The sequence below is a fragment of the Rhipicephalus microplus genome, chromosome 8 (assembly GCF_043290135.1).
Source record: "Rhipicephalus microplus isolate Deutch F79 chromosome 8, USDA_Rmic, whole genome shotgun sequence".
NCBI classification, from domain to species: domain Eukaryota; kingdom Metazoa; phylum Arthropoda; class Arachnida; order Ixodida; family Ixodidae; genus Rhipicephalus; species Rhipicephalus microplus.
The window spans coordinates 122,858,454-122,881,560 of record NC_134707.1 but is presented as its reverse complement, the minus strand read 5'-3'; positions in this window follow the sequence as shown (position 1 = coordinate 122,881,560).

Below are 23,107 nucleotides of genomic sequence, written 5' to 3'. Positions count from 1 at the left end.
TTATTTACTTTAGTGAAATTTCAAGTTGAGGGAACTGCTTTTTTGGGTCCCTTGAAGTTTACTCAAGTGAGAGTTAAGTGTAATAATATATTGTGATGAATTATTCTAAGTGCACATAGTGCGATTGTCTATTTTAATTGTTCATTTACCCTAAGACAATATAATGACAGGAGACTGGCTTTATAGGCATTAAAACAGCGTGTTAAAGGTGCCAAAAATGGGCCGCTAAAGCAATGTTTAAGTTTACCAAAAGATATACAGGCAAATCACTTTTTATGTCTGCATCGTTGTAAATGTAGGCAAAGTATATTTTTACATGAGCGCAAATTCAAAACAAAGATGTTTGGAATATCTACCTACGACAGAAAAGTGAAATGACTATGACAGCTTCACTTTAGTGGTGCCACAAGAGCACAGCTTTTTTTCTTTTGCTTTCCTGTCATTCTTCTCGTTCATTCTATTTTGTATATCTGTTTTTTGAACCTGTTCCTTTTTGTTTCTGTCCTACTTCTTTCTTTTTCTCGCTATCCTGTTTTCTCTCTTTCTTGCTCTCTCAACATTATTTCTCTTTCTTCCTCTTCTTTCTCTTTCTCTGCTTCTTTCTCTCATTCTTCCTTTAATTCCAGTTTCCACAGCTTACTGTGCACTGTGGATGTGATTCAGTGCCATGAACAATGTAATAACACCATACCGATCATTGCTCTCTGCTGAAAGGCTGTCAAAGTTGATCTTATGAAAAAGAATGGCTCACCGCTGCAAAGGTTCTGCCCAGATTTTTAGGTAAACTCGTGGTTACTGTCGTGTCAGCACCCAGCGCTTAACTTTATAGCGAGCACAATTTTTTCACGTGCTTGTAGCAAATACCGGTCATATGCAAAATTTTGCTGACCTTTATAGCGTCTGCATGTACAATTATGCAAAAGAGAGTGGGCTATTAAATTGCTAAATCATTATTTTTGCTTGCTGTGGGAGCTACGTATACGGGGCTTCAGCTAAAGGCAGTGAGGCTGTGAAAGGCTGACATTATGTTGTTTTGCGCTTAACGGTTGAGTAACGGTAGCTACCGCAGACGGTTGTGTGTTTATGAGAGTGTAACACCCACCCTCGATGGGACAGTCACCGACTGCCATTTCGGCGACCCGGCGTTATGCTTACAAACGGACGGCACGTTCCCCCGATGACCGGCGGAATAACTTGAGCGTCAAAAGTCTCGTTTCGATAGCCGGGAAGCACTCAAGGGGGCGTTCTTCAAACGTTCGCTGCCGATTTTGATTCTTCGCCCCTGTACCGACCGACGGTGACAGAAAGCTTTTTTTTTTTTTTTCAAGAGCGCAATGTGCTTCAAAGCAGATTTAGGCTGCGAGACGCACCGGCTGCGAAGCAAGCGAATCATTCCGACAGGAACTGATCCACGTGGGCTGGCCGTATAACATCGCCTTATCTCGCTCGTTTGAGAAACCTCCCCTGAATAAATAAAAAAAGGGGCGTAGTCAATGCATTTTTAGGGTGGAAACGGAACGATTGGCTCCACGCCGAGGCTTTTTCTTCTCCTGGAAGAGAATGGGGGGACACGAAGGGGCATTTAGGTGGAGGCTATCACCTCGCTAATCAGTCAAGTTTCTTCTCAAATATGGCGTAGAAACAGATCAACAAATACACATTCTGCATGTTTTTAATGTCGCTCTATCTATCTCACCTGGCTATCTAAGCCGTAACCGTGACCTAGTGGATTGGGCGTCCGCCTCGGCTATAGGGGAGACGGCTGGTTGAATACCATCGCCGGCACCTACCAGTTCAAGAAGCATGGGTACAGGTACAGGCATCCCCCTTACCCGAGGCCCGGCTGTCACAGGGGTCGTAATGCCTGGCAGTGATGCATAAAGTCGCGCCTTGCAATGCGTTGGTTCGAACTGGTCGAATCGGTCCCGGATGTAAGTGTTAGTGGTTGTCCTAGTGCCGGTCCTATATGAGTTACCCTGCGCGCGCATATTGTTGCATACAATGCTAAACTTATCCGTTCGTCTAGATTAGACGTGCCTGTAGCGCAGGCATCGAAACCTCAATCGCAAGTTAGCTGAACCTGCCCGGGATTACCCTCAAGCATTAGTTCCCGAAAGCATCAGCGTTGCAACTCCGCGTAACACACAGCTGTTGCGCCAGAAGTCTTGGTGACGTCTCTCATCCGATCTCCGAGGACTCAGCGCTTCCGGTCATTTCACGTATGCCTTCGTTTGTTGATGCATCCGAACTCCTATATAATTAGTTACTGCTTTAATCATTCTAGCACTTATTTATGTTCTATTGCTCCAATACAAGTTTTGTAAGCTGACCCATCAATTTTATGTGTACGTTTCTTAGTTTTCTGTAAGTGCTGTACTTTGTACTTAAGTGTTTTATGCTGCAATACCACCCACTAGAGTCGAAGTGTTGTTTTAACCTCAAAAGTCTGTGATTTCTTCCCTGCAAACTGCTTGCGTATGGAATGTCCGCACTTGCTGTGGGATTTGGCGACGTTAGCATGGCAGGCATCAGGGCAGCCATCAGCAGCTGGAAGCAATATATATATATATATATATATATATATATATATATATATATATATATATATATATATTGTTACGCCACGTATGTGCCGGACGAAGAAGGAAAAAGAAGCAAGGGGTGTGGAAGAAGAAGATCATCATCATCTGCCTGCGCCGATACGGCTCGTCCCTCGAACCGTGTATCAATAAACCCCCAGACGCCTACTGAGGTCGTAACAGAGTGGTGGAAGGTGCTGGGTATAGGAACCAACGACGGGACCGCTACCCCTCGGATTTCGCCGGAGTCGTCGCCTCGCCGGCCTGCCTCCTTCTTTGGCCATCATGCCTGACGAAACAGAAGCTCGGGAACCAGTCCCCAGCAGTTCTTGGCCGTATCACAGAGAGCCACGAACCTTCTCCGGGAGGGCCAATGACGACGTGGACTCATGGCTCAAACATTTCAAGCGAGTAAGCAACTGCAACAAATGGGATGCTGCCTCCCAACTGTCACGCGTTGTTTTCTACCTCACTGATGTTGCCCTCGTTTGGTATGAGAACCATGAAGATATTCTGACAACATGGGAACGCTTTGTTGAAGAAATCAAGAAGTGTTTCGGCAACTCAGCTGCAAAAAAGAAGCTTGCCGAGCAGAGTCTTGCACAGAGGGCCCAGCTATCCGGTGAGACCTGCACCGTGTATACTGAAGAGATTTTGAGGCTGTGTAGGGAAGTCGATTCCAGCATGTCGGAAGAGGACAAGGTGGGGCATTTGCTGAAGGGAATTGCAGAAGATGTTTACAACTTCCTTATTAGCAGGGAAAGCCTGACTTCAGTGTCTGACGTTGTACGGCACTGCCGCACGTTTGAAACCCTGAAGCAGCGCAGAATAGCGCCTAAGTTTGGTCGTCTGGCAAATGTCACCTCAGTAGCCAGCATAGAAGCGGCCTCAACTGGTGACCTTTCGGCAACCATCCGCCAAATTGTTCGGGAAGAGTTACTCAGACATGGCGAAATGACACGTGAACGGGCAGCTGCCACGTCTCCATCCTATTTCCCGCAGGACACCACTGCCCCACAGCTTACAGTTTATGAACATCCATCCGTCAACGCAACGGAGGTTGCAGGGCCTCGGCGTATTCAGCAGTCAAGTCCGGTTTTTTACGAGCGATCACAGTACCCTCAACGTTTCCGTTCCGTACGCCCATACCACCCACCGACAACTGATTTCATTGAATCTCGGGCTTACGCGAACGCTCGCAGACGTGAACACTTCGAAGAACGGCGACGACCTCGTCCTGCGCCTGTGTGCTACAACTGTGGTCTGACTGGTCACATATCGAGGTATTGCGATCGTTCGCGCATACCACGCTATGATCAGTGGACAAGCTTGACCGATAAACCTGCTGTCCCACCTTTTCAAGGACACTGGCCCACCGACTCAAGACCCGGCAGCAGCTTCTGGCACGGACACTGGCGCAACAACTCCCCTGCCTCTGATCGAAGTGTGACGCCACCTCCTGCGCCTCGATCCCACCGGTCTCCATCGCCACGGCGCCGCCCATCGTCACCACATCAGGAAAACTAAACAGTGCGGCCGATGGGGGTGAGGTCGCTGGTGACTTGCTGCAAAACGAAATACCCCCGTCTGTGTTGATGTTCAAGAACAAGGTAGAAGTTTTTGTTGATGGTGTGTGTACGATGGCTTTGGTGGATACTGGTGCTACAGTTTCGATTATGAGTGCTGCTTTTAAACACCGTTTAGGACAAAAGGTGATGTTTTTGTGGGAGAAGGCAACAACATTCTGTGGCGTTGGTGGTAACTCGCTGTGTCCCATTGGTGTCTGTACCGCAGAAGTGTGCTTGGGTGATCAAGTGTTTGTCACAGAGTTTACGATTCTTCCAAGGAGCACACACGACATAATCCTGGGGATTGACTTCCTTCGAATGTGTGGCGCCACTGTTGATTGTAGAAATGGAGAGGTGTACATATGTGATGCTGCCCCTGGAGAACTATTAGAGAATTCAGACAGGGAGCACGGTGCGCTCCGGGTCAGTGAAGATAGCATTGTGCCGGCATTCTCTGCAGTCTGTGTTCCTGTATACTCTTCACGCATTGAAAACAGTGACAGTGCGTTCGACGCATTAGTGGAGCCCTTTCATCTCAGTTGCATTAAGAAGAACACATTGGTGCCGCATTGCATAGTGTCACTCGTTCAAGGACGCACAGGACTATGGGCGGTAAACTGTTCAGCTGAGTCGGTGGTTCTACCAGGAGGACTGAAGCTTGCCAAGTTCAAAACATACTCACCGATGGCAGTGGCTGCCCTCAGTGATGCTCCAGGTGGGGCCTCAGCCAATACTTCTACGGCCGATTCAAAACTTTTACCTATGATCGACAAGTCACTTACTACTGACAAACGCCGCATGCTTCTGGACGTTTTGTCGAAATACGTGGCGATTTTCGATTTTTCCCATGACCATGCGCCCTCGATTCCCGCGTCTCGGATTCTCCACAGGATAAACACGGGAACAGCACAGCCCATCCGCCAGAAACCCTACCGAGTGTCGCCGTCTGAGCGCAAGATAATTGATGAACAAGTGCGTGATATGCTGCAGAAGGGTGTCATTCGAGAATCATCGAGTCCTTGGGCGGCTCCCGTGATTCTAGTCAAAAAGAAGGATGGTACCTGGAGATTCTGTGTGGACTATCGCCGTCTAAACTCCGTCACAAAGAGAGATGTCTACCCTCTCCCACGCATTGATGACGCTCTAGACTGCCTCCATTCAGCATCCTACTTTTCGTCCATAGACTTACGCTCAGGCTATTGGCAAATACCTGTGCATTCAATGGACAAAGAAAAGACGGCTTTCGTTACTCCGGATGGACTATATGAATTTAACGTGATGCCTTTTGGTCTATGTAACGCGCCCGCTACATTTGAAAGATTCATGGACACCATTCTGCGCGGCCTGAAGTGGAACATCTGTATGTGTTATCTTGACGACGTTGTTATCTTCGGGCGTACATTCAGTGAACATAACGAAAGGGTAGAGCTGGTTTTGAAATGTATTCGAAATGCTGGCTTGGTTCTTAATGCAAAGAAGTGTCATTTCGGAGCTCGACAAACACTGGTGCTGGGACATCTCGTCAACAAGGATGGCATCAGGCCCGACCCGAATAAGACGGCGGCTGTTAGAGCTTTTAAACCACCTGGCTCAGTGAAGGAGCTTCGGAGCTTCTTGGGCCTCTGCTCTTACTTTCGCCGATTTATTCCCGCCTTTGCAGAAGTTGCCTTTCCACTGACCTGTCTTCTCCGCCAAGGTGCTAGTTTTGAATGGACTCCTGATTGTGAAACTTCTTTCAACCAACTGAAGTTCTTGCTTACGTCGCAGCCTATCCTGCGGCACTTCGATCCTTCTGCGGCGACTGAAGTTCACACCGACGCAAGCGGCATTGGCATAGGTGCAGTCCTCATACAGCGATGTAATCAAGTGGAACACGTAATCGCATATGCCAGTCGTACTTTAAGTAAGCCGGAACGCAATTACACTGTGACCGAACAAGAATGCCTTGCACTCGTCTTCGCTGTGCAGCGATTCCACTCATACCTATACGGTCGTCCTTTCCAAGTAGTTACGGATCATCATTCTTTGTGCTGGCTTATCAACCTTCGGGATCCGTCAGGCCGTCTAGCACGCTGGGCCCTCCGGCTGCAAGAGTACAACTTCACGGTATCGTACAAGAGCGGCAGGAAACACGCGGACGCAGACTGCCTTTCAAGGATGCCAGTTGATGCTACGGTTTGCGACGCTGACGATTTCGATCATCTGATTGCGTCCGTAGCACCAGCGTTCCCGGATAAGGCCACCTTTGAAACTGAGCAGCGGAAGGACGTGAGTTTGAATCCGTTATTCGTGATCGCACAAGCATCCACTCCGGAAAGCCGCTTTTGCGTCCGTGATGGTCTACTGTACAAGAAATCCATCTCCGGCACCGGTTCCCGCTTCCTGCTGGTGGTTCCAGAGGCACTACGGTCATCTGTTTTGTACGCCATGCATGATGACGCCACTTCAGGTCACCTCGGAACGACGCGCACTCTTCATCGTACCCAGGAACGCTTCTACTGGCCACGTATGCGCCAGTCAGTTGAGTTGTACGTGGCCAGTTGTGCGCAATGCCAGGCGCACAAATCTCTCTCAGCAGCTCCGGCCGGACATCTACAACCTGTGACGCCTCCCAGTTCTCCGTTCGAACAAATTGGCATTGACCTGGTGGGCCCTTTTCCGCGTTCATCGAAAGGCAACAGATGGATTGTGGTATGTGCTGACCATCTTACTCGGTACTGCGAGACTGCTGCCCTGCCATCCGCGACTGCTGGTCAAGTGTCGTCCTTCCTTCTCCATTCTATCATACTGCGTCATGGGCCCCCTCGCGTCATCATAAGTGACCGTGGACGTCAATTCACGGCAGACGTTGTCGAACAACTTCTCCGTATGTGTGGCTCAGAGCTCAGACACTCGACGCCTTATCACCCGCAGACGAATGGTCTCGTCGAGCGAACAATTCGAACACTGGTGAATATGCTTTCTATGTACGTTGCTTCGAACCACAAGAACTGGGACGATGTCTTGCCGTTCGTCACATACGCGTTTAATACTTCCCAACATGAGACCACCGGCTACAGCCCGTTCTTCCTCCTCTATGTTCGACCCCCCCGTTATACTCTGGATACAATATTTTCCTTCTCTGATCGGGACCAATCAGAAATCTCCCTAGCAGAAACTCTTTGTCTCGCCGAAGAAGCTCGTCGTCTTGCTCGTTTACGTACAATAGCCTCGCAAGACAGATCGAAAGTTCGTTATGACAGCAAGCACCGGCAGGCCACATATATTCCGGGAGATCTCGTGTTGGTGTGGAAGCCTTTACGCAAACGTGGCTTGTGCCAAAAACTGCTCGCGCACTACATCGGACCTTTTGTTATCCTTGACCGCCTGAGCGCAGTCGACTACCGCATCGCACGTCTTACAGCTAGCGGGAGACGTTCCAGAAAGACAGAGGTCACGCATGTCGCTCGCCTGAAGCCTTTCAGTCAACGCGACACTGCATGAAACGCGCGGCGCGCTTTGTCTGCGAGGGGGGAAATGTTACGCCACGTATGTGCCGGACGAAGAAGGAAAAAGAAGCAAGGGGTGTGGAAGAAGAAGATCATCATCATCTGCCTGCGCCGATACGGCTCGTCCCTCGAACCGTGTATCAATAAACCCCCAGACGCCTACTGAGGTCGTAACAATATATATATATATATATATATATATATATATATATATATATATATATATATATATATATATATATATATATATATATATATATATATATATATATCTGGGATATGGCACAACGGGAGCGTTGTCAACAAGGATAAATATATTTATTTCCCAACAGTTTCGGGAGGGGTCCTCCCTTCATCAGGGGATGAGTTATACCATTTTATACCATGAGTCCCCTGATGAAGGGAGGACCCCTCCCGAAACTATTGGGAAATAAATATATTTATCCTTGTTGACAATGCTCCCGTTGTGCCATATCCGATACCTTCACGAAGACTAACTGGCCCATTGAATTATTACTCCCACTATATATATATATATATATATATATATATATATATATATATATATATATATATATATATATATATATATATGAAAGAAGTGTATACTTAAGGGCTCGTGTTTTGACACAACATTTTTGAAATCTAGCAGACAATAATGCCGAGGAAAGTATAGGGGAGGTTATTGGAGAAAGAAAACTGCGTGAAAATATAACTTGCCGGGGCAGGAACCGAACCTGCGACCTTCGAATAACGCGTTCGATGCTCTACCATGAGCTACCATGAGAGCTATCCCTCCAGCCACTTTATTGGGTATATATGTGAATATAAACGTGGGAGTGTCATCGTGGGAGTGTCATCGTGGGAGTGTCAACGTGGGAGTGTCATAGGTAAGGGGCCAAGGGTAAGAGCCGCTATCGCCCCTCAAAAGAAAAGAAGGTCAGGTGCTTCACTCGGTAGTTAGCCGCGACCGAGGCATTTTCGAGGAGCTAGCTACTCGGTGTCTTTGTTCACCTCGGTAGAAGGATGGCTAGAGCGCTCGGCTAGTCCCGAAGGCTTCAACCCGAAGGTCGCGGCTTCGCTCCTGGCCATGGCACCCGCTTTTCGATGGGGGCGGAAATGTTGTAGGCCCGTGTGCTCAGATTTGGGTGCACGTTAAAGAACCCCTGGTGGTCGGGTGGTTTTGGGATGTTAAACCCCACATATCAATCATTCAGTGTGTGCGTGTGTGTGTATGTGTGTGTGCGTGCGTTATGACTAAGTATCGGTTGCCACTATAAGAGTGCCCCCCCCCCCCCTCTAATGAGGGCAACCTCTAAGCACTGGTTGGAGAGAAAAATCTTGATCTTGTCCGTGACAGAAAAAACGAGAACGATGCAAACGAAATAAATTCTGAAAACTTCCCAGTCCAAATCAAACCCGGCCCGTTTGCGCGACCAGTAGGTGTTCTACCACGCAGCCATGCGTCTGCTTGGAAATTCATTCTTTACAAACACATGCGTCCTGTGTGCAGGCTTCATATTATGACATGTAAAATCGCAGTAGTACAGCGTGGTTCAAGCGCACACTGCCGTCGAGCGTCAAAACGTCCAATTTTTATAATGACATCGTCGTTTGAAGCCGACCTCCCATTAAAATGCACACAAGATATGCGGACATTCTCTTAAAACAAATAACACGTAGTGGGTGCATAGCAAGTTTGAAAACATTCCACGCACACAATTGCTCAGGTTTTAAAGCACGTGACACATTACACAGAATGCAGCTATATGCGACAGCTTCACTGACACACGCCACTTTCAACTTCACCGGTTACGTTGTAGTAATGCACAGTTTAAGCTTCTCGAGTAACATCATACAATAAAAATTATGAACTAAGTGGTTGAGGTACGCACTAGAGACAGGCTAATCTATCATGTTCAACCCTTAAAGGTAAAGCTTAAGGGTCCCGAGGGACACGATCCCCCATTTTCTTTGTATACATTGTCCCGCCTTTCGCAACTGACTTCCGACAATAATTGGCAACGTTATGTCTCTAACGTACTTTACAGCTAAACGACTGTAGTGACGGAAGTGAGGTACCACTAGATCGTCTGCTGTCGACACGGCAATGATTGCGTGTGTTGTTTGGCAGGCACTTCGTTGGTACGGCGTGTGAGTTTCACCTCGCGGTGGGTCAATACGGATTCGGGCCATAGGGGTCGAGTGGTGTTGCGTTGTGGTTGCACTTATTTGCCGTATAATTACATGAACGTCCCTGAACACCCGGAACTGACGATTACCCGTTATCGGAGCATTACAGTGTTTCAGCTAGCTGTGCCAGTTCACCACACGGAAACTGTGCTAATACACCGCACCGGCTGAGGGAGAGTGCGTGTGTGACCATACTGTGATGGGCTAGCCGTGCACATCAGCGCACGGAATGGGGTAGACGCTTGGGATAGTTGGTTCTGCATTCATGATAGAAACCATTTTTTGTAACCGAATGTTTCAAGAAAAAAAAAAACAAGTACAGAGCGCACGGTGTGGTCTGCCATATCAGTTTTTTTTTTCCTGAAACGTTTCGCGCACAGAAAAGGTGTTTTTTCAAGAATACCGCACGGAACCACTTTCCATGATTTACACATAGTACAGCGTGACCAGCCCTAGCGCGTCGTGCAAAACCGGGCTCGTACTTGGCTTTTATTATTTTTTTTGGCACCATTAACGCGATCGTAGACGCCACTCTTGCCAAACATATGCACTCAAGTACCAACAATAAGAATAATATGGCTTTGACCCGCGTAATCCGGTAATAATAATAATAATAATAATAATAATAATAATAATAATAGTAATTACTTTTATACTTTGGGCTATACAGAGCGAAGGCAATATTGTGCAGTAAGTATAGTAGGAAACCCTGTCATGGCAACCGATGGCTAGTCCTAACTGCACTTATCCCAGTGCCTTCACATAACCAAAGTGGTGCTTACGTAAGTGTGGCCATAGGGGAAGTCGGTACTTCGGTTAACACCCCTGGGGAACGTCCAAACCGTTGGCGGTAGAATCCGACAATTGGGGAACGTAGCATCGGAGTACGAAATGTGGCCGATGGCAACGAAGAGGGACGGAATAAAGATAGTGCTGCAAAGAGAGTAGGGCGATCGTCACTGGAACATCAAAAGTTCAGTGCCCGACGGATCGCACGAGGACAACACTGCACCTTTGTTGCCATATTGCGTCCCGCACATCCCTAGACCGCCATCATCTAACACTCTAAAAAAAAGTCAAAAGTGCAGCCCAGAACTGCTACACTCTTCTAGTATTCACTTGGCCTGTTTTGGAAGGTTGAAGCAGAAAAGGAGAATGTCGTTTTTAAAGGAGTCGCCGTACTTTTTTTTTTAAGTGTGTTTCGATTGGCTGCGGCGGTGGAAGCGTCGCTGTGTGTGCCGTATATATCGCGAGTTTGCCGTTCAGCGTCTTTGTGGTGGGCTCGCCCCGGCGTCGGTTGCACTGGTAGCATGTCTTGTTGTTTTGAGTTCGAGCAAACGTGCGCATCTTCGGTGATGATGGTAATACCAGGCTCAATGCTTGAAGTGATGCTTCGAGTGAGGAATCATAGAGCTCCGGACATGGCTAGTGAGTGTACTGCTTTCGAAGGTACTAATTGTAAAGCTTTAGCTCAGCGTCTGCAGCAGCTCTGCGGAAAAAGGCTGCCATCCATTTTCAATAGTAGCATGCGTCCACGGGGCTGTTGCAGATGGCTAATTAAAACTGTGATGTTGAGACCACTATACGCGTTGTTGTGTTAGTGATATCATTACACTTAAAACGTGTGATGCAATCATTTATCAAGGGCGATTATTTGCTGATCGCACATTGTGTCTGCATCGCTGAAATTGCTGACTATCATTTTGAGGTGCGCTTAGTCGTTGTCGTAATAACATTTCCATTCACATTCAATTGTGCAGAGTGCTTCCATGTGTAGAAACGTTATAAAAACTGTGTAGAAGACACTTAGACGCATTGTATCCTATATATTCTAGTTGTATCGTAGGACGCTTCGGTGTACAGTGTCTTCAACAATATCAGCTTAATCACATTGGGATCATTGATAATTGTATTAAATATGTTTGTGTTTGCTTCGTTTTGTTGCTGTTGTTTTCTTCCCCCCCCCCCCTGCTTGGACCTGTATAAAGTCTGCAGTATTGAAGAAACAAGAAAAAGAAAGTTTGTAAAACAACGCCGAAATTTCCAGGAAGTGCAACTCACCTCATCAGTTGTGTGGCAGCATTCATGCTTCGCTTCTCGATAGACGCGCCCAGCACCATGTACGACGGGAGACTGTGGACGTTTATTCTTTGTGTGTGGGCATAGATTGCCTGTAATATAACGAATAGTAGTCTACTGCGGCTAAGAAATGACACGTTGCAACTTCAAAGTTTGTGCGAATTAGAGAGTATGTACAAATACGAAACATTCCTAGCATATGCGGAAAAGTTACCGAAAATTTTCATTGAATCAAATGCTGTCGCTTTGAGTGAACTTCTCATAAAGTTTTCATGCACGAATGATCGCTTTGGCAAATATCTATGCGTACACCAATGGCAAGGCCACCCTATTTTATTGAATGTGCTAAATGACACGTTTCACGAGTAAGTTGAAATTGAAAGCCCCAACTTGAACAGTGTAGTAATGTGCTCCTGCTTGTGGTCTTCGCCAAAGCACTTTGTTATTGCTTCAATCTGTTATATACAAGATTGAGTTTTCTCGAATATGCGATGACTGCATGCCGACTTCAAGTTTATAGTCAGATGTTTCTCGATGAACTAATATGCAACAAGTTTTCATGCGATTACTTTTTTTGGTCAATGTGAATACCAACTAATGTCATTATGATTACCATTAGCATGCCTATCGCCAACATAATAGGACGGTGAAGGTGTCACAAGTATAGTTAAGAAGCTTGATGTAAAAGAGAGGGACTTTTCTGAGCAAGCTGCTAAAGTTCGCTACCCAGCCGGCTTTTCTGCGCCGGAGCGACATATCCGCACACTGATAATGCCTCAAAACTCTTGTGCTGCAGGTTTTGCTAACAAGGCTCACATGCGGGAGCGAGAACGTCTCGCTTTTACGTTGCTTTTATTCGTGGTCGCTGCTTATTTTAATTGTCTTCACGGTGCAGGTTGCGTAGACACTAGATTTACGCTCTAGTATTCAGGCCACAATGCTAATCGATCAAACAATTTAGGCCTTAGTATCAACTAAGATCATGCATGAATCGTTTAACTTTAAGAAATCGTAATCTCGTGAAACATGCCATGTAGTATCAAGCACGTCGTAAAATCCGAAATAACAAGCTGGCCTGCGTCGTGTTAAGTTTTAAGTTTGAAGTTTAATCGGTATTTAAAACATATACAGAATATAGACATTTTAATACAGGAAAAGGTCTCACAATGAAAACACAGTTGTGGGGAATTTATTATAATGGTAAAAAAGAAAACAGTACTTAATAGCAAAAAAATCAGCATATTATTCATAGTACAGAGTGAAAAAAAATCTGAACAATGGCGATTCGAAGAGTTATACAATGTAAAACAATAATATTGGGAGAAGGAAATGTATTATATTAAGAAGCACACTAATCACAACGACATAAGTATGTGTTGGAAGAACATTCAATAAAGCGTGCTATTCAATAAACATGAATTTTCGAAGCTGATGTTTAAATAAGGCAACAAAATGCACACTAAATATTATATGACAAATAATTTCGCTGTATGACTGAAACAAAAGCTCGTCTTTGAGAACCGTCGTTGGTTGGCACCTTGGGAAGTGAAAAGTTGTTGCTTGAGGAAAAATGGGTAATGCTCGAATCAGAAAAGTCTTGGATTAGAAAAATTTTTAAACGGCTGTATTCTTTATCTACTTGATGAGCGAATGTGAAGACATTAAATTTGTTCAGGTTGCCATTATTTAGTATGTTTTGTTACCGGTACAAATAAGTAACATGGGAGCGTCGGCAGCTCCAGGTGATAATGCGAATGGGTTGATTTTGTGCATGTTGGAGGGGAGACAAATGACAATGATATGTTTTGGCCCCAAGAAGCAATCCAATAGTTAAGATGCCTGTGAATGAATGCATAATTTAAATATATCAAACTAGTCAAATCAAAATAACATCTAGATTTTAGTAGTTCCAGAATACCGCAAGATGTTTTCCGCTGCAGTTCTTGAATATGTAAGTTAAATTTTAACCAGGAATCCAGCTGAATTCCAAGCAAAGAACAATGATCTGATATGTAGATATGATACAAGTTGATAAAAAGTGGTCGAACTTGGGAGTTATCTTATGACCTGAAGTAAAAAAAAAAAACTTACTTTGAGAAGAAATCATCAAAGGCTTATTTTTAGTACACCATGCACTAACGTTAAGAAGTTCAAGACTGAGGGGTTGCTATGAGGTGACTTAATGAATTACTTCGAAGTAGGACAGTTGTGTCGTCAGCATATAAAATGCATTCAGTTGACGTGATTAAACATTGAGGAATGTCATTAATGCAGAGTAGAAATTTTAGCGGGCCCAGAATTCAGCCTTGTGGAACACCTATATTAATTACTTTTTTAATGGAATACATGCCAAAGATGGATACTACTTGCTCTCGATCAAATAAATAACTGCGGAAAAAATTGAGAGAGTTACCTGCAATGCCAAAAAATGATAGTTTAGTGAAGAAAATGTCATCATTAAGTGTGCCAAACGCTTTAGTAAAATCTAAAGAAACAGAACCAAGGAAGTTACCCTTGTCTATTTCTAGTTTCCATTTTCTGTAAAGTAAATGAGGGCTCAGTCAGTCGAATATCCTTGTCTAAACCCAGACTGCTTCGGATGCAATAGGTGATATTTCTTAAGATAGCTGGACAGTCGAACATGATTGAGCTTTTTAATTACTTTCTTAAAAAAAGGGGAAAAAATAACGACAGTGCGCGTACCAACGCCAAAGACAGAGCGAATTGTCAGTGACTCGGCTGAGTAACATTCCACTTGAAGGGAGCCTTATTTTTTAACGCACAAGCTCAGTTTACGCGTATGTTGCTTCTTGAGTGGACCATGGCTCGAGATTACAGCAACATGAAAAGCATGCAAGGATGACAAGAAACTAAATATCTCCGCACGCAGGAAAACGACGAGAGTGCCTTTTGTACGGTTTTGCTCGGTGAATTCGAGTGCGAATGAATAATTATTGTGAGTTTTTATGGTAGACCAGCTTCTATTAGCCTTCACGTTTTAGAAAAAAAAACAGGCAGGACTATCGTGTAACGGCTGTCTTTATGGGCACCCAGCTTCACGTGAACACCTGATATCCGACGTTTCGGAACCAGCCCGGTTCCTTCCTGAATTGACGGTACAAGGAACGCTCGAAACGTCGGGTTTTGCGTCCATGTAGCCGGGGTCTGCTTATAGGGCACGAACCAGCCAAGCCTCAGAATGAAAGCGAGCCAACGAGCCGGAGCTGTTAACAGGAACGTTTATTTACAGTATTTACATAAATGAAGCTAGCGTGTTGTCACAGCATTGATGACAGCGTGTTCTACGCGGCGCCAAGCCGCCGAAGTTACGTAGAATACGATAATAGAGAGTTTTAGTACTGCGCACGCTGCGTACGTGGTGGCGTTGCGTACGTAAGGACGCCGCGTTCTGCGTAGTGCGCATGCGCAGACCGCAACGCGCACGTATCGCGTTACGTACGCAGCCGCTACGTACGCACGCATGAGATGCGTGCGTGCGTACGTATGAGGTGATTGCGCCGCTCTCGAACAAGTTCGCGACAGCGCGAGACTTCGTTTTGCAAAATGGTGGCATCGAAGGCAAGCACCGACCGGCTCTGTGGCTTAAAATATGGCCATAATCTGGCTATAACACTTGGATTGGCTCACAATGGCTGTCCACAACTCGTGCTTCTATTTTGATCGACCAGATGGCGCTGCACGCTTCACGCTCGTTACGTACGCGGGTACTACGGCGTACTAAAAGCCGATTAGTGGCAAACGACGCCACGTAACGCAAGGCGCTTGCGTGATGCGTGCGTAGCACCATTCCGCAGTACTAAACCCTCTAATAACGCGTTTACGTGACGTTTGTTGGATATATATATATACATATATATATATATATATATATATATATATATATATATATAGAAGTTTCCTTCAGTTTACCCACCCACCCATGCATACTTCTAATATGCTAAAAAGTCCAGAGGGTCAAATGTTTCCCTCCGTGTCACAGTTTGGGCGTCCGTGTCACAGAGACACGGACGCCCAAACTAGCCTAAACTTCCAAGCTTCTGAGTCCTCGGCAATGTCATACTCGCTTTTATCGACTTGTGGCAGGCCAGGTGAAGTTCTCCTGTAGAGTTTAAATGATCCGTTACACAAGTTGTTCTTATCACCGTTATGATCCAGGAACATACGCTGTGCTACTGTGACAGCAGAAGTGTAGCAGGACCACTTCCTCAAATTTTTGACGTACGACTGGAAACATAAAGAACACGTAAACTTCTATGACCTCCGTAAGAACGATGGCATTGCGTAACGTCATGATGGCGTCAACGATCGCAGAAGCTTGCCACGACATGATGACGTTATAGCGGCATCCCAGCCCGACATCCTTCAATGGTATGGACATCATCAATCGGTCAAAGCTGCGCCGATTCAGGAGGCATTGAGACCCGTGATTTCAGCGTGGGGATCCCTGAGGCCATGCGGGGAGCTCAAATGAAGCAGTAAACTCGTTTCGCCGCACCAGTCTGGTTTAATCGTGGTGTCAGCGTGGCCTTCCATGGCACGTATTGGTCGACTGCTTATTGTGAGAATACCCGGAGGGCAGCGTGTTTATGAAGTACTCCGACGAAAGTAAATCAGGAATGTGGACGTCATACCCACTGGTCTTTCGCATTCAGAGAGTGGAATGGTGGTGATGTGATTGTGGTAATTAAACATTATAATGCTGGTGGTGTTACCTCAATGTGTTACCACCCCCCCCCCCCCCCCCATCACTACGAGCATATGGTGGTGGTGGTAGTGGGGGGGGGGGGGATAACAACTCTACAATAATTGCGGCTTGCGCCTAGGCCGTTCCTGAGTAGTGTTGAAGACCCTCGCTCGTCTGTGTTCTCTGTGTCTCTATTCGTCTTCGTCTAAATTACGCTGAAACCTATCCTCTTTCCTCGCCGCCTTACTGGCTTGCTGTTTGGTCCAGAGTTGATCCTGGCCGTTGGAGCTGCGCGGCGCAGCCGTCTACCACATTGCAGCCTCATAGATTGCGTTCTCTTCGCATTCCTAGAGATTGTGCCCAAGCGATGCGCGAATCCAACCGCGTAGTTTGCAGGTATCATATGAATGGACGTATAAGGATACTCTCCTGAGGTTAATGGGGTGTGGTGAAGGTTCGCCTTAGTAATTCATTCCAATTCCCCGCTTCCGATCTGTCGAGTTTAAGGCCTGGCGGTACATAAAGACGCCTAGATTTTTAAAAAAAGTTTGTGATGTCTCAGTACCGCGTTGTGCTATCCTCCTCTGCCCAGGCCTCAGCTGAATGTCTATTCTTAGGAAAAAAATTTTTCACGCGGGTGTGGAACGTCAGATTTCACGCTTAGCGATGGAATTTCCCGTTTAAGTAGAATGCCTCCTGTTTTCTTTTTCCATTACCCCCCCCCCCCTCCTTGCTCTTGCATAGAATGCTGAGTAGAAAGTCAAGGAAAGGTGCATCGAGTTTGTCTTGGAAGAAAATCGGCCATAAAAGGTCGAGCAGACGAAAAAAAAAATACCATGCCGTTACCCACGGAGAGCGACGAAACAAACGCTGCAAATCTCGACGCAATGCCCTCTAAGGGTATCGCATCGACATGCGTCAAGCTGCGTCGAGGTGATGCACAAAAGTGAGGCTTGAAAAAATCATTAAGCATAAATAAAGCAAAATTGGCCTCACCCGGAGCGTTGCAAGGGTTTCGGCGAAAGCGTCTCGCTCAGAGAACTCGCGGTGTATGTTGAGAAAGCCGAAATGAAATATGCTCTTGTTCCATAATTCGTCGATCTCCTCGTAGAATTTCGAGGAGTGGTAGTGAAAGTGTGAGGCGGCGGTCCTGGAGAAGAAGTGAACCAGAATATTAGTGAATTAGATTATTAAGAAACACGATGTATATAGGCTTCCTAACTTTCGCTACGTCTTAACCAAGATCAATCGTCGGTATCAATATGAGTCTGAATATTAAATGTTTCAAAAAAAAAGACTACATTTTAGAGGCACTCATATTATGTCACTTAGGTCCAATGACGACAGTGTTGATGTTATACAGCACACAGGCCACATTACCGATCTAGAGGCAACATTACGTGAGAGTTAACCAACATTATACTAGGATTATATTCCCGTCACTGTCCATTTCTTCACATACACAGAGTAAGTAGAAAAGCTTGATGAAGGGTTTTTATTGCGAGTGTAAATGACGTGCACGTTAAGCACCATCCTTTGAAGGACGAGGGTGCACATGTAATGGTGAGCTGTAAAGTGAAACGAAGTGAACAAGGAGGAGAAAAATGGCGTTATTTCATTTACGTGCCTACCCAATTGGATATTTCAAGTTTACGTTATTGAGCAGCGAGCGCCGTCTGCCGGCGTGACAGCATGTTCCGCGTGACGTAAGGTGTCCGACAGTGCTGATACCGAGCTTCCATATCTCGGTTACCATCGATTGCTCTATAGCTGCGTTGTTGTTTCCGGCAAATCTAGCGATTAGTGACTTGTAAAGCTGCGACATCGCGTGAACACGCTGGCGAGTGGTGTCGCTTCAGCTCGCAGGTATAGTGAACGTCGGGCTCTCTTTATTCGATCAACGCCAGAATTCATGTGTCTGGAGCTGTAACTTCCTTTTGAAAGACATAACAGTGCGTGATTTCAACATTATCGGTGATCGCTCGCAAACAATTTTTGCTTATCCGGACAATCGGCGTTTACATAGGGTATGCATACTGGTGAATTAAATGGAAATGGCTGTAGCATCATGGCACCTGATGGCGCAGGTCTGAACCGATCGATACAAGGTGCATAGCTTAATTTATGGGGCCGATAAAGTGGCCACGCTATAGCATAAACACTGACAACATTCAAGACACCTCCTGGTCCCTTCATAAAAGCAGATCTATGTTACTCTCATACGGGGGTCCACAACTAAATCTAGCCAGACTTCACAAATATGCCGACGTGCACTGTGAAGACATAACGAAATGCATACTTCTGACTATAAGAGGAATGAAGCCACAGTGTATGGGTGTCCCACTGAATTGTGTAATTAAGTCCAGTTTGTATAATCAGCACTTCTATATACAACGCCTCTCAGCAGGGCATTTTAATACATATGTGTATTTACACTGCGGCTATAATCTGGGAAGCGGACTGTTCCATGGTTAGCTTTCGGTTATGCGTCATTGAGATATATTTAGATTACCAAGGTATTAGTTGGTGACCAATAGTATCGCGGCTTGAATTGAAGTTGCACAGCATGGCTACGAAAGGAATAATAATAATTTCTTAGACACACCAAAGTCATAGGGATCTGATTACAATGCTGTTCCCGGTAATATATGAACAGCCTAATTAGACCGAGTGGCTGGGGTATTCCGATGTATGTTTCTAATATGTTGCAAAGACGTAGCTGAAAGATGGAGTTGGCCGGTTATCGAGGCATTTCGGGTGTTAATGTCATTTTCCCGAGCAAATTTTTGCAGTTTCAATCTGGTTATAGCGCTCACTCGCGCACACTTCTTCGAAGTAAAATCCTGGCTACAAGTCTAGTACGTTGTATTCCATTCGACTGCTGTTACAGTGGCCATATGATTGTTGCTCAACAATAGCGCTTTTGCAAAGCGTTAAAAATTAAACTTCTTAATGCGATAGCGGTAGGTAGCTCGTGTCGCAAATTTTTCGCCGTTGGCGTAGGCACCATTGGTTGTGAGCGAAAAATAAAAAAAGAAGCAAATAAGAGAAAGAATAATATTTTTGGTCTCATTGAAGATCGAACCCGGACCGTTCGCGTGGCAAGCAGGTGTATTATTAAAAAGCTACGATGTAACTTGCAGCTGCTTCGGGGAAGAAAAAACGCTGCATAAATGCCACGTAGTTGAAGAAGTCTTCTTAACGCATTTCGTTGGACAGGTGTCACGATGAAAACGAACCCACTCGGCGATTTGTAGGCGCATTTGGGAGGCCATCAAACTACGTCGAAAAGGCCGGGATAGTGTCGCCATCACCGCTAAAAACACATAGGAACTTTCACATAGTTTTAAAAATGGAAAACTATGTCTATCTAGCGGAAAAAAAACATGTCATGCCTTTCCAGAGGCGTTGATCAAGCAAACCGCAAACACTAGATAATATGCTGCCATCTTTGAGGGATTGTGACACTCTTTATTGCTTTCAAGATGGCGAGTGGGGGGCGTGTATCTTCGATGTCATGTGCCCTGCTTTAAATCGCGCGCGCGCGCGCGCGCTTGCGTGCGTGCGTGCGTGCGTGCGTGTGTGTGTGTGTGTGTGTGTGTGTGTGTGTGTGTGTGTGTGTGACAAAACATATTAATGAGTGTGCACTTAGCGGTTGAAGGGCGCACTAGGGGCCGGATTTCGCTATCGCGTCCAACTCTTAAAGCCGAATCTTAAGGCCCCCCCCCCCTTTTTTTTGCACTTGCGAAAGTATACAGCAGTATAAATAAATTGCGAGATTATCAATGAAATGACACCTACGCTGGTAGTGTTATAGTGTCATTCAAAAGAACGACAACTATTTAGCAAGGCAGCGCGTAATGGTCTCTGTTGGGCGCAGTGCCTAACAATCCTAGCGTGGCACATTATAAGCGAGAGCTACTGAAAGAAGGACAATAAGCACGCTGTTTTTTATTCAGCTCTTTTTTAAACACGATAGTTTTTCTTGGGGACCTTCGACGCAAAAATTTTGGTCTGTCTGTCTGTCTGTCTGTCTGTCTGTCTGTCTGTCTGTCTGTCTGTCTGTCTGTCTGTCTGTCTGTCTGTCTGTCTGTCTGTCTGTCTGCACATTTGTATGCTTGTCCACTCTTAACGGCATCGGGTACTTGAAACGGCCGACCCTATCCGTAGCGTCCAGCAATGTTGCTCAAGCTTCAGCGTTCATACTTGTGCAATTGTCAATTAAAAAGCAATTATTGCACTCGTATAAGGCACCATAAGAACACGTATATATTCTACATGTGCGTCTTTGACTAGAAAAAGAAACATCAGTAATTTGAAGGACCGTAGTGCTTATAACGCTGCGCTGACCATGCAACGCTTGCACAGAAAGGCGAGTGTTTCCAACGCTTTGCTAAAACGAGACGGTGGTGGCACCTATTCGTAGCCTTGCGTTATACACCTTATCACCTCTGAGACGGGTGCGCACACCCGTCTCATAGCCACGTGCTTTGTTTTTCAGAAAAACTGGCAGATGGTGCTCATGTCTCACGTGTGACGTGACTTGATGCGCTCGTTAGCCTCCGCTGCACGCTCGAGGCACTCTAACGCAGTGCTTCCAGAATACCATTCCCACACTCTCTCCACACGGAAGACTATCGTCTTTCGCGAACATTTGCAGATTATTATGCAGATACGGGACCAATTTTTTCTTGTAGCTTTTGTTTTTCTATAACGCCATATTTCCAATGTGGCGTATGGCAATTTTACCTATTTGCGTTCGTTTTACAAGTTGTGCATATGAATGCTTTCAGGAAACCAACAATAACGTATATTGAATAAAGATGCATATATAGAAGGCATTAGAGAAGGATATAATAAATCGTTCTGAATGCGCTTCGAGACAGGGGGTTGTTACAAGACTGGTAATCACAAGCGCCGCGGGAAAGTAGTGGCTATTAAGCTATTATCTTGAATTTACTTCGCAACTAGAAAAGGTGAAGAAGAAAAACAAAAATAGGGCTTTAAGTCCCTGACGTATTTGCCAAATACGTGTGACACTTGGGCCCTTTTGAAAGGCCATACAGTCGATGGCCAGTGATACACCACAACTCTATCGACCGGATCAAATGGTCACGCTGCTACACGGCAGCTCTGAACAGTCTTGAGTGATTCAAGCGTTTCTCGCAATACTTGAGCGGTGCTACAGATATTTATTTTCGCATTATAGTCTTCTTCTGTTACATACATGAACTTAAAAGCTCAAATATATCTGTTGATGTTGTTAAACTGTTTCGAACAATAAATAACAAAAAAACAGGACTGATTTCTCTGTCATAGGAAACGGTATATCACGAAAGTGAAAACGTTTTGTACAAAAGCGGAGCCTACTGTTTAATGATTAATAAAGTTTACACAATATTTGTCCTTGGCAGCTAGGGCATCTTTTGACGTTCTTGAACTCACGTTGACGCACAGAGGCACATCTCCATTGCGACAACTAACACCCGTGATAATCATTTCATCATTTTGGAAGATGAACTTTGTTAAGATTACATTAACAAGAACATAAGAAACGCTGGTACTATATAAGCACTGTCTCAAAGTATCGTCAATTAAAAAAACGGCACAATATGCACTCACAGGTAATAGGATAACCTCAAGCATACACTACCACACCGTGCTTCAGCAACACGGGAGGCAGAGGATTGTACTGTGAGCTGCGAGCGCACGCAGACGTTCTATGTCCGGCTGGCATCAGTCTCGCTCCTCTAAGAAACGACATCCCATCAACATCACCGCCTTTCTACAGCCCCTATTAAAGTAGTTTTATTGTCGGTGGCGAAAGGTCACTTGTGTATGTGGAAATCGCACTACTCCCACGACAAACCGTTACACACAAAATACGAAGTGAAAGCCAGAGAACAGAACTTCATCTTTAGCTGTATCTCACAACCTGATCTATAAAGCCACTCTCCAATGCTATAGCATAGCCAGTGTTTTTTGCTGTGGTCGAGGCGCTTTAACTATAGCCACTTTTACAGTTTCTTTCTTTATAATTAGATGGCAGTCATTTTATCAACGTCATATCTGTGAGAAAAATAGGTCAATGTAATAATACGGAAGGGCGGGTAGTGGGTTTGGCTGCATACCGAAACTTTTGCGCACACAGCACGAAGAAAAAGTGAAAGGTCCTTGGGAACCTTTCGTTTGTGTCATCGTGCTGTGTGTCCAAAAGTTTCAGTATCAGGTGACTGTAGTATTGTTGGACGCCGGCATGCAATACCTTCGCGTTAAGATTGTTTATTCGTTCTGATTAATGCGTACTTAGCCTTCAAGTTGTTCAGCTAAGAGACTGTGGTGAGCGATACACGTCGAAACGGCAAGATGAAGACAAGCAAGTTGTTGTTGTCGAGAGTATGTGCACCTCACGCATTCCAAATCGCAAACAATTCACAAAACACTCAGATGTACTGCTTTGAAGCACATAGATTGACTCCAATTTCTCTCTCATCG